Source organism: Tenrec ecaudatus, chromosome 11 (genome assembly GCF_050624435.1).
Source record: "Tenrec ecaudatus isolate mTenEca1 chromosome 11, mTenEca1.hap1, whole genome shotgun sequence".
NCBI classification, from domain to species: domain Eukaryota; kingdom Metazoa; phylum Chordata; class Mammalia; order Afrosoricida; family Tenrecidae; genus Tenrec; species Tenrec ecaudatus.
The window spans coordinates 5,558,440-5,582,084 of NC_134540.1; the positions used below are offsets into that span (position 1 = coordinate 5,558,440).

Genomic DNA, 23,645 nt, shown 5'->3' on the forward strand with positions numbered 1-23,645 from the left:
GGAGCATTTTAAAAATAGGTGTTCTCACCCCATTGTAACCATTAGTCTGTGAGACTTTATTATCATCTCCTTTTTTAGGCAGTGTTTTATGAAGACTGGGCCTAATCCACCTCAGCCCCTCCCACCATACCTGCCACCTCATCCTGGCTCAGAGGTGGAGGGGTGAGGGGTGGGGGGATGTATTAAACAAGTCAACAGAGGAGCCAGGAGAAGCGGTTTATTCAGAGAAGGTCTGAATTTAGATGCCGGAGATTCATAGGTGGCTCTGCCGTGTTATCTAGAGTACGTTCTGTAGAATGTGCGTAGTCTTACTCACAGGTATCAAACCCACTGCCATTAAGCTGAACCTGACTCTTAGCCACCCTCCAGGACAGAGCACAACTGCCCCGGTGGGAGTTGGAGACTTCCAGTCTTTATGAGAGGGAAGCCTCATCTTTCTCCCGCGGAGCGGCTGGGTGGGTTCGCTTCCACCTGTTGGCCTTGCTATTAGCTGCCCCACATGTAAACCGCTAGGCCGCCCACCAGCACTCTCAGTGTATACGGGAAGGCTGTTTGCGGAGTTTTTTGGATTCATGTTAGTTTAACCTGGGACAGGCTTCACTTGGCCTGTGTGATTTGAGGGAGGGGGAGGAGGCATTAGGAAAAGCAGCCGCTAAAGCTACTGCAGCTGCAGAGACTCCGTGACCCTTTAGCACGGAGGGGAGCTACTTCGTAGCGTTTCTGGGACTGTGAATCCTGATGGGAGCAGACAGCCTCATCTTTCTCCCTTGGAGCAGCTGGGGAGATTTGAACCACTGACTGTTCGGTCGGCAGTCCAATGCTTAACCCACTGTGCCTGTGCTGTTGAGCTGATACGGATTCCACTTCTTCCAGGGGAGAAGACGATGCTGGCTGGGCCGTGTCACTGATGGCATGCCGTCACTAAGGAATGCTGCAGGCTCTGCCCATGGTTTGGGGTGAGTACGGAAGACGAGGAGCCCCAGGGAAGGGAGAAGGAGAACATCGGGGATTTCTACTCCAGTGAAGAGTAACACAGGCACAGGAACTCTCAAGGGCAGCTCTGAGTCGGCACTGACTCGATGGCAGTGAGTTTGGTTTGGGGTATGGTTTGAGTGGGTCCAAACCGTTGAGTACTTGGTTACTGACCGAAAGGTTGGCAGTTTGAGCTTGTCCAGAAGTGCCTCCAAAGAAAGGCCTGGCCATCTGCTTCTGAAACGCCAGCCCGGGAAACCTACAGAGTGTTGTTCCGCTCGGACCCACGTGGGGTCGCCACGGCGCAGAAAGGACGCCAAGACAGCCTGTTTGTTTTGCTAACGAGGTGTGTTCATGGGTGAAAAGGTGTCCACCCCCCAATCCCCCCAGTAGCTGTGTGAGACATAACCTCCATGTGCACCTGTGGTTACAATTCTGCTTGGGAATGAGCTGTTTTGTGATGTACTCACGAGGCCGGGTTAGTCTAAAGCGTGGTTTGAGTCATTCTCCAACAAAACTGCAAACGTACTGCCCTTGAGTCGCTTCCGACTCACAGAGACCCTGTAGGGCAGGGTTCAACTGCCCAGTGGGTTTCTGAGACTCTACAGGAGTACAGAGACTGTCTTTCTCCCAAAGAGGGACTGGCTGTTTTGAACTGCTGACCTTGTGTGTCTCTTAGGAAACATAAAGAGCAGATTAGGACTAGCAGGAGGTCTTGCCGCATGAGGATCCCCCAAGAAGCAGATGCTGGAAAGGAAGATTTTTCCCTGGAGCCAACAATGAGAAAGTTTCCCGTAAGAGCTGGCACCCTGAATTCAGACTCCTGGCCCTTGACCTAAGGAGCCCAGGTGGCTACACGTTGGACTCCTAACCACAAGGTTGGCAGTTCAAAACCACCAGCCACTTCGAGGGAGAAAGACGAGGCTTTCTCCTCCCTTAAAGAGTTTCAGTCTGGGAAGCCCACAGGGGCAGCACTACCCTGTCCTACAGGGTCGGCTTGATGTCCGTGAGGTTTGTGCTTTGAGCCTCCTACTCTGAAAACAATAAATTCATGTGTTAAAGAAAGCAGACCTCACTGCGGACGCGTCGATGCCGACTCACACGGCCCCCTAGGACAGGGTAGCACGGCCCCTGTGGGCTTCTGAGATGGTCACTCTTTACGGGAGCAGACGGCCTCATTGTGCTCCCTCAGGGCAACTGCTGGATTTGAACTGCTGACACTGCAGTGATCCACCATGCCACATGGGCCCCTTTGCCTGCTTACTCTGCTCATCTGTGCTATTTCTGTGACAGAGAAGGAAGATTGAAAAAAAGATGCTTTCTGTTCACTGGCTTTGAAGAGCGTATCTTTCCATCAGGAAGAATTGTTCCCACTCAAAAGAATCTCAACAATTACTTTGCAAGTGATTATTTGCCCGTTTGCTATCAGGAATGGTCTGGGGTTTGGTCTTATTTATGATTTGTTTTGCCTTCTCGAACCTGCTGAAAATGTGTGTGTGTGTATGTTTTATTTTTTAAAAATTGATGAGACTTGGCTAGGCAGCAGAGTGCCTGGAAAGACCCGTTTCTGTAGCTGCACGCTGGGCTTCCAGGGAGCTGTGATTTAAATGGGTGAGCTAACAGCTGTCACGTGCCTCTGTGTGTGCATGGTTTGGGGTTGGCCGCGAACATGGAATGTGCCACAGACTGCCAGGAGAATGGACACATCCATGTGGGAAGACGCGCGGCCAGAACGATCCTCGGGAGCGAGGATAGCGAGGGGGCTGCGTCTCGTGTTTTGGACGTGTTATGAGGAAAGACCAGGTTCTGGACCAGAACAAATGCTTGACAAAGGAGCGGGCCGGTCTACACGAGGAAGCCCCTCGGTGAGATGGGCTGACACGGCGGCGATTGTGAGGATGGTGCGGGACCAGGCAGTGTTGGCGTGTGTTGGGGTCTCCGTGAGTCGGAACAGACTCAGCCGGCATCTGACAACACTGATCTGCCTACAGGCGCCCTGGTGGTGCAGTGGCGACCAGCCCAGACACCAACAGAAGAGGCTGAGGTCGCACCCAGCAGCCGCTCTGTGGGAGAAAGATGAAGCAGGAAGGACGCCCAATGCCATCCATCCCGTCCATGATTCGGCCAACCGCAGCAACCCCCCAGGACAGAGCAGCCCTGGTCCCACAGGCCCCAGCCCTGTCACCCTTTGAAGCAGAGCGCCTCAGCCGAGCATCCCAGAGGACAGCCTTCAGAACCCTGTGGGGCATTCTGCATCCATGGCCGCAGGGCTGCTGTGAGTCCAGCCGAATCAACGAGGGCTCTTTTCTTGGACTCCGCCTCTGCACCCTTGGCCCTCTTCTCCTGCTTAGCGTCCCCCCACCCCCACCTGAGTATTAGTCTGTGTCAGATTCTTCCGTGAGTCCCAGTTGGGGAGGAGCGGTGCTGGTGACCTGTGGGTCCCCTGCCTGTGACTTACCCCCCTCCCCCCAAGCCAGTCGTCAAAAGGTCCGTCCCTCCCTCTGGAGGGCAGGCTGACTTTAGGGGTTGACAGGGAGCTCCCAGTCAAGATTGGCTCCTGTCCTGAGATCTGCTGTGGTGGGCCAGAGTGGACCTCAGTGGGACAGTGCCCGAGGGTGTCTTGTCTCCCCCCCTGCCCCGACAGGGCGTCCTGGTGGCCCAGCAGTTAAGTGCTTGGCTGGTAACCTAACCCACCAAGTGCTCTGAGGCAGAAGATGAGAGAGTGCTGCTATAAAGATGGAAACGTGGGCACTTGGAAATCGATGGGTAGCTCTACTCTGTCCTGGAGGGGGGGGTGCACCATGTATCAGAACAGGCCCCCGCAGCAAGAGGTTGGGGTGGGTCTTTCCCAACAGAGGGCACCGTATATACCCCTGTATAAGCCGAGTCATTCATCACGCTTCTTCTGCAGTTTTTGTGGTAAAATTAGGTGGCTCGGCTATATGGTATATGGTATATGTATATGTGCACCCGTGGTAATATATGCGTATATCTCTGGTATGTGCATGTCTATACACACATGTATATTGTGGGCCTGTGGTATATGGATGTGTGTGTGCATATCTGTGGTGATATGTGTATATTTACTGTAGTAAGATGTCATCTATCTGTGACAATATGTATATGTATATATTAGTGGCGTATGTATATCTGTGGTGATTTGTATAGGTATGTCAGTATTTATAGATATGTGTGATATATATGTGATATATGTTTATCTGTAGTGACGTGCATATCTGTAGTGATATGTATATGTATATCTGTGATATATGTACATATCTCTCTAGCTTATGCATATTTTGTAATATGTATATCTATATCTGTGGGATATGTACATCTCTATGGAATCTGCATATCTGTGGTAACATGCATATGTTTATCTTTGGTGTATGTAGATCTGTGAAAATACGTATATGTTTACCTGTGGAATATGTATCTTTGTGGTGTATGTATATATGTATCTGTGCAATATGCATGCATGTGGTAATTGCATGTTGTATATCTGTGGTCTGTGTATATATGTGTGTGGAACATGTGTACATGTGGTAACACGTGTATGTTCACCTGTGGTGACATCTTCAAGATGACGGCAGTAGTCCCAAGTTTCAACACTCGACACGCTCCTGTCCAGAGAGAGGGTTGCTTCCTGAAGATCTCCGAAGATCAAGGAAGCGCTTTTCCAACTGTCCCAGGACTCTCTCTGTGGGTCTTTGACCTCGTGTGACGCCCTGATGGGAACGGCTGATCCGTGGACCGGTCAGGCTCAGCTATGGCATCGGGGTGGGACCAACTTCTGTGTCCCCTGAAGCAAGTGAGATGGTGTGGAGGAGAGGAGGGTCTTACCAGGAAGGGGGGAGTACCAGTCAGTATGGATTAAATTAGTCACCTGTCCTTCATCTTTTGGTTTCGTGTCTCAGATTGCGTGGTCGCCTGTGTTTCCTGGGGAGACGAAGACGGCTAGCTTGCTTTTTACCATCTTACATAGGTCAGCCATGGACGAGACACTTCTTCCCATAGCCCAATGTAGAAGTGGAAAAATATTCTTAAAAACCATCTAGAATGAGAGCGATCGGGCTGGTAGCGCATCAGACAAGCTGCTAGCTTTTCTCAGTCTAGAGCCGGTTCTCATCAAAGCTCAGGAAGCAGAGCCAGCCCTTATGCATAACTCGCAAGCAGGGAAGTGTAACAGGGAATGTCAGGGCACTGCGCTGCCCTATGGTGGGAGCCATCAACTCGGACATTGCTCCCGACACTTGCTCAGTTAAGAGAAGTGAGTTCAGTGTGAAAGGACTGTAAATCCTGCGACCAATGGAGTGATGCTGATGCTTGGCACATGAATATTTAGCATGTTCACAAGCCATCCTACTGCTCTGTGGTTTATGCATATGTATCTCTGTGGTCATAGGTGTTTGTATATCTGCCGTATATAGGTAGTATATGTGTATCTGTGATGAATATATGTGTATATGTAGTATAAAATATATCTATCTTTGATAACATATATGGGTATATGTCATCCATGTGTCTCTGCGGTATGTATACCTATTTGTGGTTTATGTGTATATATGTGGAATATGTATATCTGTAACAATATATACATGTGTGCTAATGTGTCTATCGGTGGTATATGTAGATTTCTATGTTCCATCTGAATCTGTGTTATATGTGCATCTGTGGTGTATGTGCTTATCTGTGTTGCTATATGTGCATCTGTGGTGAATGTATATCTGTGGGATATGTTTATCTATGACATCCCACAGCCATGACATCCATTTGGATGCAGAGATCCTGTAGGACGGAGTAGAACTGCTCCTTAGGCTATCTGAGACTGTAAATCTTCAAGGGAGCAGATGTAGATATGACTCTGTGATATATATATATATATATATATAATTTTATTGTTTGATGTTATTAAAAATCAGTTGCTTTAAGTTACCCCTGCCCCTGGTGCCTTCGTGTGTGTCTGAGAAAACCAGTCCCCCCGGGCTGTCCATCGAATGGCTTTCCAGGGGTCGATGCTGGGCTGCCTTCGGGAGGACTCACAGTGCAGACTGACCTGAGGGTCAGCAGCAAGCATGCTCATTGCTCCTCTGAGGGACTCCTCCTGATGTCGTCAACTGCAGTCAGATCCTTGCACTGGCCCGTGTTAGTATTGTAGCGTCGGATGACAGAGTCCATGCATGACTGCACATCTCAGAGGGGCCAGCTCCTCTGTCTCGTGGGACTCACAAACACCTCCTTTGGCCTTTGGAAAGGAAACACCGACTCACGTCACGTGCTCTGAGCACAGGCGTGGCCTTCTGCCTGTGGGCCTCCCGTTCGGTGCGTGGTCCGCACTGGACCGCGAGAGCAGGCTGTGGGCTGAATGCTGAATGTGAATGCGGAATGTGTTGTGGCTCCCAGAGGCCGAGGCTGTAACGGATATGTCTGGGCACTGAGCCCGCTTTCCGGTGACATCTCATCTAATGGCCCAGAGTACGTCCCACCTGTGGAGCTTGTTGGCTTAAAAAAGAAAAAAAAAAAATCCATTTTCTCAAAGGGAAAGATGGGTGACGAGGGGCTTTTCCTGGGTCACCTTTGAGAACAAACCATGTGGATTTGTGGCTGCCCAGTGGCTCATGCCAACCCCAGGTGGCACAGTGGGACAGCCCCAGGGGATTCCTTGCACTGCCATCTTTGTGAATGATCGCCTGGTCATTCACCTGTAGAGCTGGCGGGGGGAGTTCCAACTGCGGAGCTTTCCATTAGCGGATGAGCGCTTTACCACAGAGCCACCAGGCGCCTTCCTGTTCAGCAGACAGGAAGTGAGTCATGTGGCCACCATGAGGGTCGGAGAGGGACAACTGTGGGGACCGTGGTTAGGAGGTGCATGGGCTCGAGTTTCAACTGAAAGCAACAGAGGAGAAGGGCCCCCTGTAGAACTTTTCTTTTTCTGTCAGTAAGGGCGCAAACCCACCCCGACACAGATGGAGCTCAGTAACATGATGACCCGAAAGCAGCCAGGTGCCAGAGTCCAGGGGCATTTCCCATTTGCGTGACCCTCGGGAGCAATGAACCCGCGGTGATTCAAACACCACTCCCAAGTCTAAACTCACTGTCGAGCTCTGGAGTCCAGACAGTAGGTGCCGTTGGGTTTCTCTTGATGGTGATCTTCATGGAGACGGATCTCCAGGGCTTTCGTCCACGATGCTGCCAGCTGGGCTTGAGCGGTCAATCGTCCAGCTCGTCGCTGGGCCCTTACAGTAGGTCCCCAAACTTATTTGGCCCACTGCCCTCTTTTCTGGGGAAGAAACCCCCAGAAGTCAGTGCCCCCTGGCAGTGAAAAACATTTGTGCTCTGTCCCATCATCCAGGATAAAGTGTAGGCATCTGCTTTTTCAGCACCTCCTCCCCCAACCCATCATTCCAGGACCTCCCAGGGGTGGTACTGCCCACTTTGGGAAGCTCCGCCTTAGCTGAGTGGGGCTAAAGTTGGATGTGCGTTCCGGTTGAGAAAGGCCTCAGCTGGGGACCAAGGAATCTGTCCTTCACATTGTGAATGAGAAGTCATGACTGAAGCGTGATGCACATCGTGGGCCTGATTCAATGGCCATCTTAAGAAGTTAAAACCGTCTCATTCAATATTTTAGAAGTAGGGCTCTCTGGAGTCTCACTTGTGCTTATTCTTATCAGTGGTGAATGTACTCAAGAGGTCGAGGGTTCGCGTTTACCCAGAGGTGCCTGGAGATCCATGTCTCCCTTCCCCCCCCAAATCAACTGTTGAAAACCCCATGAAGCGTTGTTCTATGGGGACATACCTGAGGTCACCATGAATCCCAGTCAACTTGAGGGGAGCTGCTTTCTTCTGGAGACATTCACCCCTTTGGGCCATGGAGGCAAACACCACCCCCCAAAATGAACCTCGCTGATTGTGGAGGCCATTCTGATCAAAGCAACCCCACATTGTTGTTTGGTGCCGGCGAGTCGTAAGGACTCTTAGCAACCAAAGGACCAGTGGTGGAAACACTGCCCGCTCCTGCACAATTGTTCCTATATGGGAGCTCATCGATGCAGCCGCTAGGGCTGCTCCATCTTGCCGGAGGCCTTCCTCTGTTTGCTGCCCCTCGGCCCCATAGGCCCGAGTGGAACTGCCTGGATGGACGTTCTAAGGTTTTATAAAAGCAGACTGTCACGTTTTTCTCCCCAGGACACTGGTGGAGCTGCTGGTGGGCTCGAACCGCTGCCCTTACTTATCCCACATTCACTTCCAACCTCTCTGACGACAGTTTCCTCCCCAGTCACTCCTTGAGTACAGAGGGGGTGGACCTTATGTTGGGCGTGAAGGTGAAGTGTGAACGAAGCAGACAGGTGTACTGGGAGAGGTTTTGTTACATTAAATAGAGGATCGCACACCGCCAAGATGCACCTTTTGGCTGTCATTATAGAGAATAAGGGGAAGATGGTTGAATTCTGGAGAAAAAGGAGTTTCGGGGCAAGTCCTCTGAGGAAGGGGCTTGTGGCCTGAGGTCTGAGACCTGGATGTGGGCCACAGGAAGAGAGAACATTCCAAGGCTCCATGGGGGGAATGAGTTTCATGCGTTCAAAAAAGAGCCAAAGGTACGGTACATGCAGAGCAGGGAGGCCCTGTGAGTCTAAGCCAACTGGACACCTGCTGGGGTGCCTTCAGGACACCCAGGAACAGGTGCTGGGAAGGGGGCTGACTATCCCAGTGCAGGTGGAAGCTTGAAGTCGGAGCCTGGAGGAGATGAGAGGAGAGGTCCCAGGATGGTCTCAGAGGAGACCATTGTGACCATGGATCTGCTTGTGCCCACTGGGGTGGCCACTCTGTATTTCCAGAGCCTTCCAACCCAGGCATGCCCTTTCCAGCATGGCACCCGGCAATATCCTCTTGTGATCCATTGGGATTTCATGGACTGATGGTTGGAAGGAGATGACCAGGCTTCTCCCTGTCAGTCCAGGAGACTTGCCCCCGTGCTGATATGTGAGGTGCAGGTGGCTAGACTAAGGTGTGCCTGACCCAAGTCATGGCATTTTCAAAGTCTCCTGTCCGGGTGAAAGTTGGGCCTCGAGTCTCGGGGAGAGCGAAGAAGAATCAACATATTTGAACGATGCTCCTGGTGAAGCCTAGGGATAGGTCTGCTTTGAAAGGCCACGAGTGGGCTCCTTAGAGGCAAGATGGCGAGGAGGCTTCATCTCATGTACTCTGGACGCGTTGTCAGGAGCGACCAGTCCCGCTGGGAGAAGGACATCAGGCGTGGTGAAGCAGAGGGGCGGCGACACAGAGGAAGGCCCTCAAGGAGACGGATGGACACAGCGGCTGCAACACAAGAACGGGCTCAAATCGAACCCTGGCGAGGACGGCTCAGGACCAGGACATGTTTCATTGTGTTGCACACGGGGTCGCTGGGAGTCAGAACCGACTCAATGGCACCCCACAGCCACAGATCCCAGCATCCCAACAACACACGAAGCACCACAGTACAGCCAGCTGACAGGTAGTGCTGGAAGGTAAGCAGAGCGTGTACTGTGGAAGCCCGTAGAGGCGCGACTCCGCCCTTCTGCCTTGTTCCTCTGGGACTCACACGGCTCCCATCTTCAACAGGGTGCATCTTCTGGGCTTCTGCACCCCTCGTTTTGTGGGACATAGTTGTGTTTTCCTTTGCTAGCCGCTCTGTGCCTGAGGTTCCAGACGCTTGGCTTGTCACTTTCTCATTTTCCAAGAACGCCGTGATGAACCCAGGCTGCTGTTTTCCTTCATGCTTTTCTCCCTTCTCCTTGTAAAACGCCGCTGTCCTGGTCAGACGTCCCCATCGGTGTCTGCTTACTCTTCTCCGACTTTCCCGGTGGGGTTCATTAATCCTGTGACCCTGTGCACGACTGGCTCGTCCTCCAGCTAACACGACTGGTTCGTCTTATTGATTGGTGCTCACTGCTCTGTGTTTAATCAATTGCATTCATCGTACTTTACATCCCTGGTGTCTTGCATGATTGTTGGGCCAAGAACTCAGTGTGACTCTCCATTGCCACCAAGTCAACCAGACAACCCATAGAGACCCTGTCGGACAGAGTTGCGCTGTCCCCGGAGTTTCCCACGCTGTCATCTTTATGAAAGCAGACCGTCACATTTTTCTCGTGCACAGCGGCTGGTGGGGTTGAACCACCAACTTTTCAATCAGCAGCCCAACCCGTAAACCTCAGTGCCTGCAGAGTGTCACTGAAGGGTCGTTTTTATCAGGGCTGCTAGGGTTCAGTTACGGCCAGCGCAGTGACCTAGGAAGAGACCTGAATGTGTCAATTGTGGGTATATGCTGGAATGGTGACCAGAGTGGGGAAATGACTAGCCAATGGCCTCAAGCTGGAAATGCAGAGGAGGGGCGGAAAGGCTTTCCAGGGCCAGTGCAGGAACGTGGATGATGTCAGGACCGTGGAGAGCGACACGCCCTTCAAGCGGTGTGGTTGGCTGCCATCTCAGAGCCAGGCACCCTTGTCTCTACCATTCAATGGTTGCTGTGCAGCATGCACCTTGCCCGTGTTTTCTAAGCGGGGGATTAAGAGTCCAGCAGGGTGTTAACTCGTCGTTTCCCCCACTCCAGTTAGCATCCGGTACAAGCACAGATTGCACACAGGGATCTGCCCAGGTTTTGCTTCCATGGCCATGACTGTTTAGGGAAGAGGCGGTTGAAAGCCATGGTTTTTGTGAGCAGTCATGGAAATATTCCTAATGCAACACGAAGGTATATAAGGAAACCTGGGAGAGCCTTGTGTATCGGGCTCACAAGTTCCCTGCCTTTGGCAAGGTAAAGACTTAGCAATGTTCTCATAGATGTTATGCTTTATTTGATGCCCCAGCTCATTATTGATTGAGTGGTGGTGGTGGTGGTGTTGGCGGCGGATGGGTGAGGTCTGGGAATGGCTTTGGCTCCGCATTAGAAAGGTGGATTCTGGTCATTGCTGCTGTCAGACCAGTAAGTCTGGTGTGTTTTTTGGAAAATGAATAGCTTGAATCATGTTACATTTTTCTCCACTTCCAAACATGGCCGTATATTGGGCCACTGGACGGAGTCATCAGTAGTGGTAGCTGAACACCCTCGGTTTTTAAAATCTCAGCTGCGGGAGGCGGGGGTTCCTGTGGGTCAGTGGTACTTTGTACTCACTGCTTCCGTGACCTTTTCCTCACACTCCCTTGTCCCTAGAAGGAAGGCCCCAATATTATTTCTTAGACAGTTGCTTGAAAGCTTTTTAGACTCCAGACAGACTCCAGATGTCACTCACCAAGCTAGAATGCAGAACATTGTCTTAATCTACTTGTTATATTTATGTTGTGCCCATTGATCTAGAGCAGTGGTTCTCAACCTTCCTCAGGCCGAGACCCTTTCATACAGCTCCTCATGTGGGGGTGACCCCCCAACCATAACATTATATTTGTTGCTGTCATTTTGCTACTGTTATGAATCAGGCGACCCTTGTGAAAGGATCATTCGAGCCCCAAAGGAGTCGTGACCCACAGGTTGAGAACCACTGATCTAGAGGGTCCCCAAGACCATGTTACTTAGCCTCAAGCCCAGTAGCTCAGTCCCACAAGGCATTTGATTATGTCTAAGGTGTTTCTATAGCTAGTCTTCCTATCATATATACAAATACAGATCGTATTCTGTCATATGCTCTATCATGTATATGAACATGCATGCCAACATGCTGCCATCGGGTCAGCTCTGACTCATGGAGGTCCTATAGGGCGGGGTAGAAGGGCCTTTTGAGGTTGTCACTCTTCACAGGAGTAAAAAGTGTCATCTACCTCCCAAGGAGTGACTGGTGGTTTCAAACTGCCGATTTATGGTTAGCACCCAACACATTACTGCCATGCCCCCAGGGCCCTTGAATAGATGTGCAACACATACAAATACGTGTGTAGAAAAGTTCACAACCTGCCTGTGTGTACACACAGCTGTCGAGCTGTGTGTCCCACACCTATTTGGCATACATTTCCTGCTTCTGTGTCCATCACGCATGATAGCTTGTATATAGTGACCATGGCTGGTCTTTATTCTTGTATACTTCGGTAGCAGGGTTGTGCTGACTTTATAGAAGTGCGTAGGGGATGCTCCTTCCATTTCTATAATCTGGAATAGCTTGAATGTAATGGATGTCAATGCGATTCAGCATGTTTGGTTAAATAAACCAGTGAAACAGTCTGGACTAGGCTTTTCATTTGTATTTTTGGCTTGGAGGAGTGTTTGTTTGTTTGTTTGTTTGTTTGTTTTAATGACCTCTTCGTCCATCATGGGCCTCTTGAGCTTTTCGACCTCAGGTTGAGTGAGGTAGGCAGGTGTTTCTGGAAATACACTTTTCAAACAACCCATTTCAAAGTGTTGGCGTGCACTTCCCCAGCATTCTGTTATGATTTTTTCCCACCTCGGTTGGCTCTGTTGGAATGGCACCCTTCCCACTTCTCATTTTGATTATTTGCATCTTCTCGCTTTTCACCGGCGGCTCATTGATTTTATTGCCCCTCCCCCCCATGACTTCTAGTCATGTTGATTTCTGGTTTCTACTCATCTGTTGCTGCCCTAGTCAAAGTATTGCTTCCTTTCCTCTCATGCCTGGCCTTATTTTGCTGATCTCTTTTGGTATTTGTTGGAGGTGCAGGGTGAAGCTATCCACCTCGGCCCCTCCGTCCTCCTCTTTAAAGCAAACCGCCTTCTCTTGGGAGTCAGGTGAATGTTTACAGAGCACAGTGGTTTTCCTTCAACATCCATCCACATTTCCGTGCCTGAGCTTGACTGCACCCCACAATGAGGCCCAGCCTCCTTCCCCACCGTGCGTTTGTAGGGCTGTAAGTCTCCTGGGAGCCCCACTTTTGCGGCGTCACAGAGGATTCCTCCCCCACATGCCTGCGCCCCGTGACTCGTAGGCTTTCTCCATTTCTCTTTCTCACTGTTCTCCATAGAAGGTGGTATCCAGCCATGTGTCCTCTAGTGTGTGGATTCTCATCCCATGGGTTCCACTGCACTGGATGCTCTTCCAGGGAGTTGTCTTATCTCTGGCGTTTGACTGGCAATCTGCTGGCTTTCTAGTCCCTACTCTGGCACGGCTCCCAAAGATCTGTTTAGTTACTTCTTTTGTCTTTGTACCGTTTTTCCTGAATCCTAGCGTTTCGTCTGTGTCTTTCCTGGAGTGGTCTGTGTCTGTCTTGATCTTTTTGAAGAGACTATGCACATATGTTATTGCTCTCTTGGAGGAGATCACGTATGTTGTTGTCAGGAGCCATCCAGACAGTTCTGACCCATAGTGACCTTCTGACAACACTGGAAACACTGCCCAGTCCTGTGCCACCCTCACAGTTGTTCCGAGGCTTGAATCCATGGCTGAGGCCACGGTTGTCAATCCATCTCGTTGAAGACCTTCCTCGTTTTGGCTGCCCCTCTACTTTACCAATATGATGTCCTTCTCCAGGGACTGGTCTCTCCTGACAACATGTTCAAAGTATGTGAGATGAAGTCCCCCCATTCTTGCCTCTCTAAGGAGCATTCTGGCCACACTTCTTCCAAGCCTTTGCATGGGGTTTTAAAATTTCTTATCAGGTAAGTCTATTACCATTTCTTCCTCAGAAAGGTTTTCTGTCCCCTTGCTTAGGTCATGTGGTAGTTACATCATCTGGTGTCAATTTGAGAGGATTCAGAGCAAAGGGGTGGAGTTTAGCCTGTCCATCAGGTGGCAGCTTGATGACCTCATTTGGGGGAGCTAAATAGCTTGCTTGAGGTGGGACACACACCCATTCCCTGGGATACATTGCAGTTGGCAAGCCACATGGAGATAGGCTGATGGCAGCCAGAGCTTTGGAGCTGGAGAAGCCACATGGAGACCCCTGCCAGCGCAGAGATGCTTCCACCAGCACTGGATCCATAACACTGCACCCACTGCCCTGTGATCATCCTGCATTCAGCATCATTGCACTGTTTTTCGAGTCTGTAGAGGACGTAAGGACTTGATCTGGACTGGGCTGGGATGTTTTCCCAGTATGCAACTGCTCTTGCTTATAAAGCTCTTTCTTAGACACAGATGAGTCTCCCTGGATTTGATTCTCTGGTCTATCTGGATTAACACAGGTCACTTGCTTGAAGCATAATGCCTGCATCTTTAAATATGATTGCTGCTTCTGAGGCCTTGAGGCATGACTTAATGTCTCTATTGCTTGCTTGTTGGTTGGTGTCATCTGGTTTAGTTGGGATGTAGCTGGGTGGGCAGGCTCTGTTGTTGCTCATCCCGTAGCACAAACCACCCAACCACCTGTGTCTGGGTGAGCAAGGCAGCTGCCATCAGTGGACCAGGGAATCCCTCCGGCTTGGAGCTGGCAGTTTTGCACACCCAGGGGAGGTCAGGGCAGCGTGTCCTCAGAGCTGCTGTAAAGGAGTGTTTCCCAAGGGAACGGGATAAGCTCTGCGCGTGCAGGAATCAGTGTTTCAGTAGATGGCGAGGAGTCGATGGTCAAGGGGTGTTAGCACCTGGGCTGTTGGCTTACTGGAACTGTCTGCCTGAGGGGGGTGTGAGGTTACAGTGGGTGGGTGTTGGAGGCTGGCTGGCTGGCTGACTGGGGGCTTCTGCTTGCCCTCTCTCCTGACTCCTCTCGACCATTTTCTTCTTCCAATTGGGGGTTTAACCCCTACTTTACTCTTCCATTGGATGCTCAGGGTTTCAGGACCTGGTTTCCCCTTTCGTTGCTGTGGAGGAATGGGGTGGTGTGTCTAAGTAGTCATGTTAAGAGATACCTCCAGCCCCTTTCTGTCACTCATTTTCCTGGAAGATGTTTCAAGTTTTCTCTCGAAGGTTTTCCTGTATCTGACGAAGGAAGAAACCCAGGTGTCTGATTCCCCCTCCCCCTGCAGTGTCTTAACTAGGGGATGCTATTGATTATCAGTTGTTGACTGTTAGGCTCTCTAGTGGCGTTGTGGTTACGCCTTGAACTACTAACCCCGACATCAGCTGTTCGAAACCACCAGCTGCTCCGTGTAAGAAAGATAGAGCTTTCTACTCCGGTAAAGAGTGACAGTTTTGGAAACTCACAAGGGGCAGTTCAACCCTGTCCTGTAGGGTCGCTATGAGTCTGCATCCACTCGATGGCAGGGAGGGAGTGAGTGACCGTGACTCTGGCTGGAAGGTCTGCATGCAATCAGGTAAAATCCACAAAGCACGAGAGAATCGGTCCCTTGGGATAGTATCGGCAATCTTTGGGCTCTTCCAATTAAAACTGGGCTGTGAATGTCTGAGCGGGGGGCAGGGGAGGACACTGTTATTATTTTTTTTCTTAAGGAGAAGTAAAAAAAGAGAGAAGTAATTTTATATATATATATATATATAAATTACACATTAACTGGAACGCCCTCGCCCCCTCCTCCACATACTTCAAGCCTGATTGGTCGTGAAGGCCAATCACCGCGAATCTACCGCGAAGTCATTAGCGTTTGCCAAGGGTGTTGCTTCTAATTTCTTTTTAATTCTTTGTGATGATGGTGCTGACAGCCTCGTTGCTCACCTGCGCCAGGCTGTCCCCGGGGGTGGGGGTGGAGGCTGGCCCTGTGCTCCCGGTGCTGCAGCAGGGTTCAGGAATAGAGAAAGGCAGTGGATGAATGGTGCTCGGCGGGCATTCCATCGGAGAAAGCGACCCTGGAGGCCTCTCCTTGAGCCCTGGCCCGTGCAGGCTTGGGTTGCCCAGCTCGACTCATCAACTCGACTCATTCGGCTCCTTCGCACGGGGGCGTTTGCTGCCCCCAGGCCTGCAGCTCCAGGCTCTTAGTTCCTGACTCCCTAATTATGGCGAAGTCACGGAGGGATTTGGGAGCTGCCTCGCCAGGCCGGCCACGCTCAGGTCAGAAGGTGTGCCTATGTGCGATGTGTCTTCCCGTGGGACTCCGGGAGTCCCCTTGCTGTGTGTATGGATCGCAAACACACATGAAGCAAACGGGGTGTTTGATGCTGCGTGCACCCGGGGTCTTCAGAAGCTCCAGTGAGGTATTTGGGGGTCGTTTTTGTCTCCTCTCGCTAAGGACCCCTGGTGGGAGTGGCGTAGTGGGCTGCTAGCCGCAAGGTTAGCGGTTTGAAACCACTGCTGCTCCCGAGACAAAGAAGGAAGCTGGGGGAGAGGAGCTTTGCCCTCGGCCACGTGGACGCTTTCAGCTGGCGCTCGTCAGTGCTCCTCTGCTCTGGGAGCAGCTGGGAACCTGGGGGCATTGGAATCCTTTCAGGAATTCAGCCAAACTTCCCCAGGAGAGCCAGAAACAGGAATGTAACACCATCTTGGAAAGCTAGCTCGTTGTTTGTCTCTGTGATGGGGGTCCCGGATGGTGAGGGGGACATACTTTTAGTGATCTGCATTCTAGTTTTTAAGGTTCTCATCATACCTGGTGAGGAGGCAGACTGAGACTGTCGATGGGAACGGAGAGGAGAGCTGCCCCACAGGGCATCCTAGGCTGCCATCCTCACTCAACCGAAAAGCCAGTTCACTGCGGTGGAATCAGTGCTGCCTCACAGTCGCCCCCGGGGAGTTTCTGAGACGTTGACTGCTGATGGGAGTGGAAAGCCAAGTCTTTCTCCTTCGGGGCTGTTGGGGGTTTCAAACTGCCACTGTGCAGATCACAGCCCAGCTGCAAACCACTGCACCACCACGGTGCGGGCATGCAGGGTTTTCTCTCACGAAGTCACTGGGTTCGTTTGAACCATCCACCTTCCAGTTAGTCTGTGAGCACTTCAGCACCCACCATCCGGACTCCTTTATCTTAAACTTTTCATCTTTAAAAAAATTAACGTTGTTCAGTATGTGCACAGCAAGACAGACACTAATCAAACAGTTTCTACTCATACCATTTGTTGGTGGTGGTGAGTCTGCTCTGACCCGTAGCAACCGTATCTACAACAGAATGAAACACTACCTGGTCCTGTGCCATCCTCACAATTGTTCCTGTGCCTGAGCCCATTGTCGCAGCCATGGTGTCCATCCATGTCTCTGCCTCTCCACTTGACCGAGCATGAGGTCTCTCTCCAGGGACTGTCTCTCCTGACGTGTCCAGAGTATGAAAGGTGAAGTCTTGTCATCCTTGTCTCTGAAGAGCATTCTGCCTGTACTTCTTTCAGGACCGATTCCTTAGGGGAGCAGGCAACCTCATCTTTCTCCTGCAGAGTGGCTGGTGGGTTTGAACAGCTGACCTTTCAGCCAGCAGCCCATTGTGTAACCCACCAGGCCCAAAGAGCTCCTTTTGAATCCCAGGCCGAATTCTTAAGCGACAGCTGGCTGAGTGAGAGGCAGGCTAAACCATCCCTCCATCTGAATAGAACATGATTGTAACTATTTCTGTCTGGAGTTGTAAGGCATCCTTTCTGCCATATGTGGATCCACAGTTCGGTTTTCTGACTCAAAGGGATACATTGTGCAGCTAGAAAAGAGCCAGGGAGAGTCTAGCTTCCCCAACACATTTGCCCTACTGCCCTCTTTTCAGGCAAAAAGTGTGAAAAACATTCGTATTGTAGCCCACAAGCCAGGATAAAGTATAGGCACCTGCTTTTTTCACACCCCTTGGATTGCTCCAGTACCCCCAGGGGTGGCATCACCCACTTTGGGAAACACTGAGCTAGGGCATTGTTACAGGGCAGACTAGAACCACCCCCGTGTGTTTCTGACATTGTAACTCTTTACAGAAGTAGAAAGCCTCCCCGTTTCCCCAGTGGTAGCTGGTGCCTTCCCAGTTGACAGTCTGATGTGTAACCAGTATGCCAGCAGGGCCCCTGGGATAAGGTGTCGGTACCTGCTTTTGCAGTCCTCCCTGCCGTACCACCAGAGATAGAGCATCGCTTTGTCCCTGCTAATGGCTTGTGGTTTTGCACATCCGAAAGGATGCTGCGCTTGGTCTCTTCATGATGGCAAAGGGCACTGAGGGTGGGTTTGCTATTGAAAGCCCATAGGATTTTATTTCCGGGCTCTTCATGGCTGGCCAGGCCACGCCTTTTCATTTTACGTCCCTCCTCATGACTTCCTACTCACCACCACTCATTCATCGTCAAAGTCAATTCTGACTCACAGCGACCTTGTAGGGCAGAGTCCAGCTGCCCTTCTGATTGTACTTAACTGATGTTGTGTCCTCACGGCATGGGGTTTATTTGACTTGCTGGCATCTAGCCTGCACCATAATGAGGTAACCCTGGTGGTGCTGTGGGTTAGGCATGGAGCTGCTAACTGTGAGGTTGGCATTTCAAACCCACTAACCGATCTTCGGTAGAAAAATGAGGCTGTCTGCTCTTACAGTCTCAGAACCCCCACAGGACTGTTCTACTCTGCCCAGAAGGTCGCTGTGAGGTGGAATCAGCTAGATGGCAGTGGGTTAGGCTTATTTCTTTGGGTGCAATCATGAGTGGGCGTTTTTGCCTCTAGAAAGGTACTTTCAGGAGCTTGTCCAGGGTCACCCTGGTTGAAACCGAGCTTTCAGATGAAGATAGGGAGAAAGGCTTGGTGACGGACTTCCAAAACTCAGTCAAGGAGAAGCCTTCTTATGACAACGGAAGATTGTCTGATGTAGTGCCGGCAGATGAGCTGCAGCGTTGGAAGACATAGAAAACTCCGTGGCTGCACCACAGACCCAAATGCACCCGCAAAGGTGAAGATGTCACCAGGCAAGGCAATGCTTTGCTGTTGTACATCAGGTCATCCTGAGGTGGGTGTTACACTGGGCCTCCTAGAGAAGCAAAACCAATGCTGCTTCTACATGTTTGTGTATAGAAAGACTTTGATATCGAGGCGTGGCTCACACAGTTGTCGAAGTAGGTGAAGTCCAATATGGTTCAGATCACACTTGTGGAAGCAGAGGAGCAGGAAGCAGAGGCAGTGGGGCACACAGGCTGGCAGATGCAGGGGTGAAGGAATCCACTCTTGGTAGTCTGCTGACCGGCTCCTGGATGGATGGCAGGCGATGCAATGGGAGACAGAGGAACCAGATGAGAGACCCAGCTTCAACAGGAGGTGGCGGGTCAAAGGGATCTGACTCTGCCCGGTCTCTCTTGGATACAAAGGGGCACTCCTCCAAGAAGGGATCGCCAGGCTGTGACCCAACTGATAGATTGAGCTCCACTCCTGCCCTTACCCAAGAGGGTCTGGTTGACATCATGCCTAACCACCACAGGTTGGAGCCAACTCCATGCCAATTAACCTTCCATTTGGAATCACATAACGCCAGGATGGTAATCCAGACAGTCCAAGACTCACATTCTTTCTTTTTTTAAAGGTAAGAAACTCTCCATAATATGTGTCTACCAGGAGTCCTTAACAATTGGTTAAGGGCTTAACTACTTGCCGAAAGATTGAGGGGGGTTGGAACCCAGTCAGGGGGAGCCTGGTAATCTGTTATGAAAGATCACAGCCTTGGATATTTATGGGAGCCATATCACCCTCCACACATGGGCTCCCTGAGAGTCCGCACCAACACCAACACCAACACCAGGAACAGTGTAAGCAGTGGCGGTGGACTGTTGTTCTTGGGTGCCCTGGAGTCTTTCCTTCTGGTGACTCTATACCCAACAGAACTCACCACTGCCCTGCCTGCCCTTCTGCACAATCTTCCTGTGCCTGCGCCCATTGCAGCCACGGTGCCAGTCCATCTCCCTGAGGCCCTTTCTCCTTTCCGCTGAATGTGACCAAGCATGCTATCCTTCTCCAGGGACTGGTCTCTTCTGATAACATGTTCAAAGTACACGAGAAAAGGCCTTGGGGTGATTTAATGTGCAACTAATTGAAAATTGTGCTCGTAATTTAATTGACCTTGTATGTGTCCATGAAGGTGAGTGTCGGGCTTTTGATGAGTCTAATCAGCGGGCATCTGCTGTGTGCACATCTCTGCAGGAAGCTCTGTGGACACTCCAGAGAAGCATTCGCTTCCCGGGCAGTTTCAATGGAAACCAATTTAAGGGGCATGCAAATTCAATTTCATGTCAAAGTAGCGAGTGCTCCCCAACCACAGGAGCCAGTGGCTACATTGTTGGCTGCCGGAAACACTTCAGAACACTTAAAATAGGATGGCCAATTAGACTGGGCACAGCTGTATTGGGGCGTTTATTTTTTTTCCCCTGCTTCCACTGATTTTCTTTATAAGTTCTTATTGGGTGGTGGCTGTTCCAGAAAGTAAGAGGGGGGTTCAAAAAGTTCTTGGAAAAATCCCATTCTCTTTCAACTCCATTTCTCCACGAACTTTTAAAAGCCCCCTTGTACACAGCAATTCAACTGAGCTCACTGCCATCAAGTTGACTCCAACTCATATGGACCCATAGAGGGCAGAGTGGAACTGCCCCTGTGGGTTTCCAAGGCTGTTAATCTTTACGGGGGCAGACGGCCTCCTCGTTCTCCTTCAAAGCAGCTAGTAGATTTGAACCACTGATTTTGTGGTTAGCAGCCCAGTGTGGAACCCACTATGCCACTAATGCTAAGAAGTCACCAGTTCAGCAGTTTGCCACGTGGACAATTCAGTGACTGTGTGTATTCTTCAGGAGAAGGATGGGGCTTTCTCCTCTTGTGAAGAGTTACAGCGTCAGAAACCCACAGGGGCAGGCTCTACCCTGCCTGATAGGGTCACTGTGAGTGGGCATCGACTCCATGTCAGTGGGTTAAGCATGTATTCATTAAGTTGTACAGCCGGTCTCATTCTTGTCTGAGTTGTCCCTCCCCCGTTAGCATGAACTCACCGCCCCTAACACTCCTAGTCAACCTTTGGAGTTGCTGTTGTCAATTTCACCCCATCTAGGCATATCTTGAGGAGCCCTGATGGTATAGTGGCTTCTCAGTGGACTGCTGACTGCAAGGTCAGAAGTTTGAATCCACCAGTTGCTTCTCAGAAGAAAGACGAGGCTTTCACTTCTACAGTCTCAGAAACTCACAGCGGCTGGTTCGCTCTGTCCTATTCGGTTGCTCTGAGTTGGAATCCATGCAATGGCAGTGAGTGAGGTGGTTCTGAAAAGAGAACGCTGCCGAAGGCTGACAGTCTTCACTGGTTCAGCTGTTGTTTGGTTTTCAGAAGACTTCAGGAAGTTGAGTTTTTTTTAATGTAAAGCTTAACACTGCATGGTCCTGCTCCTTCTTCAGAATTTCTCCTAAGCTTCAGCCCATTGCTGCAGCCACTGTCTCAAGCCATCTTGTTGAGAGCCTTTCTTCTTTTCCACCGCCCCTCTACTTTACCAAGTATGGTATCCTTCCCCACGGCTGGTCTTTCACGGCGTATCCCAGATGAAGTCTCGCCAGCCTTGCCTCTAAGGAGCACTCTGGCTGTACTTCTTCCAAGACAGTTCATGACCTTTTAAGCAGTCGAGATTCTCCAGCACTGCAATGCACACATCAAGTGATTGAGAATACCATGGCTTGGGTCAGGCGTGCCTTGGTCTTCAGAGGAACCGCCCTGCTTTCCGACACTCACTCTTAGGAGCTTGTGGGTAGGAAATGCAACCTGCTGCTTCCCTTTTGATTAGGATTCTGTTATACAGCTTTGTTTGGCTCCGATTGGTCAGCAGTGGTCGCCAGGCACCATCCAATTCTCATTTTGTGATGCCTCTCTTGACTTTTTGTTTTAAAAACTTTCATTGTAATATGGGTGAATATTCACAGAGCACATTAGGTTTCCGTTCAACAACTTATGCACAGATGCATTTTGGGGAGTACATTTTACAAGACACAAACCATAAACATTGGTTCCAATGATAAAGAAGAGTCGTACGTCCCTGGCATGCTGTCAGTTGTAATCACTCCACTTGTGGAAAGTTCTGAATCACCTGGATTGTGTCTGGGAATGGTCCTCTGGCCCAAGTCAGAAAATGAGTGGGGGTTGTCTATAAGGATCTTTTCTTTTCTCCTCCCTCCTCCTCTTCATATCATCATCATCACCATCTCTGGAGCCCACATCTCCCTAGGACCGAATCTGCCTATTGGCTGTCACACAGTGATCAGCATTTGGGTCCAGGCTTTCAAGCCACTGAAAAAATAAAACCAAACCCACTTCCATCAAGTCCATTTCAACTCACAGAGACCCTGTCCAATAGAGTAGAACTGCCCCTGTGGGTTCCCAAGGCTGTAACTCTTGGCAGGATCAGGCAGCCTCATCTTTCTCTGGAGGACCAGCTGGTGGGTCTGAACTACTGACCATTCGAATGGGCAGCTCAACGCCTAACCCACGGTATCCTCAGGGTTCCTGTGAAGCATCCAAAGCCCCTGATCTCGTTCAGAAGAAACTCAGCTACTCCTTGCACCGTGAAATGGTTTGACCACGCCTGGTCTTCCTCTTCCCCCTCCTCTTTCTGCTTCCTTTCCCCTTCAGAATCCAGCAAGTCCTGATCTGCCGATACCTGTTCCACACGGGCAATAGCAGATTCCAAACTCGGCGTTTCTTGCCCACCTCTTCCATCGGATTCCCATGATCAAATGCTGGGGTCTTCCTGTCATTACAACTCCTGATGCTGAAATCTACTTCATTTGGGGCCATGCCATCGGGTCTACATATCCCTCCGCAATGTTGCCGTTCCCCCTCAGGCCTGTCTATTGTGTGCCTTAAAGTTGAGTCTGGTCTTTTTTTTTTTTTCCTTTTCCCAGTGATTATGGATTTTGTTCTACATCTTTCTCCCACTTGATCCGGGATCTTCTAGTGGGGTTCCTTCCAGAGTGGTCGACAGTGGTAGCCGGGCACCAGCTAGCCCAGTGGTTCTCAACCTTCCTCATGCCGTGACTCTTTCATACAGTTCCTCATGTGGTGGTGACCCCCCAACCATAACATGATTTTTGCTGCTACTTCATCGCTGTCATTTTGCTACTATGGTGAACTGGGTGACGCCTGTGAAAGGGTCATTTGACCCTAGGTCTCCCGGTCTCCGGGTCTGGAGACCGAGGGTCGAGAGCTGCATAGATCATGAGACGTTGGACAAAGTGTTTCCCTGTGTCTGATTCTCTTCACCCTTCTCCGCTTTCGATGCAGTGAGACCCATAGTTGCCCCTGAACACCTTTCAAGACTCGCCGAGGTAGGAAGTAGAGCATTGTCTTTGTGGACACTGTTAAGCCCACTGACCTTGGTGTCCCCCGAGAGTATGGTCCTGAGCCCCCCGACCCAGCGACTCAATCCCTCAAGACAAGTGGTGATGGCTGAGCCCCCTGAATGCTCCATTGACTTTTTATCTCTCTGAGATCCAGGCCAAAAAAGGTATGAAAAGCGAGACACTAGGAGAAAATCTAGTGAATATTTTATCAGTCAGGTGCCCATGCTGCATATGATGAATCATCAGAGTAATTTTGGAGCGAAGGAATGAGATGAGGCTGAGGAGGCGGGGGAACCATCGCAGGTCCCACTGGGTTTGAAAGTCGCTCAAGGAGCACAGGTGGTGTAGGGGAGTCCGTGTTCAAATCCGCCAGCTGCTCTGAGGGAGACAGAGGAAGCTTTGTGCTTCCACAGAGACTGACTGCCCTGGAATCACACAGGGGAAGCCCCACTCTGTCTTAGAGGGCTGCTGTGAGTTGGAACTGACTTGGTGGCAATGGGTGTGGGGTGGTGCTGTCGCGTGAATGTTGAGCTGCTAAATACAAGGGGCAGCTCAAGCCCAGCAGCTGCTCTGGGGCAGGAAGTTGAGGCTGTCGGCTTCTGTGAATATTAAGAGCCTCAGCAACCCCAGAG

At 50.7% G+C, this 23,645-nt stretch overlaps 1 protein-coding gene across 1 annotated transcript in view; it reads left to right on the forward strand.

Moving 5' to 3' along the window:
- The first annotated feature begins 877 nt into the window (after positions 1-877).
- The window catches only part of MTUS2 (microtubule associated scaffold protein 2), a 283,680-nt gene continuing 260,912 nt past the window's right edge, over positions 878-23,645 (forward strand). The window contains exon 1 of the mRNA XM_075562809.1: positions 878-956. The gene's annotated coding sequence lies outside the window, so the exon portion shown is untranslated. The remainder of the gene's footprint in view (positions 957-23,645) is intronic.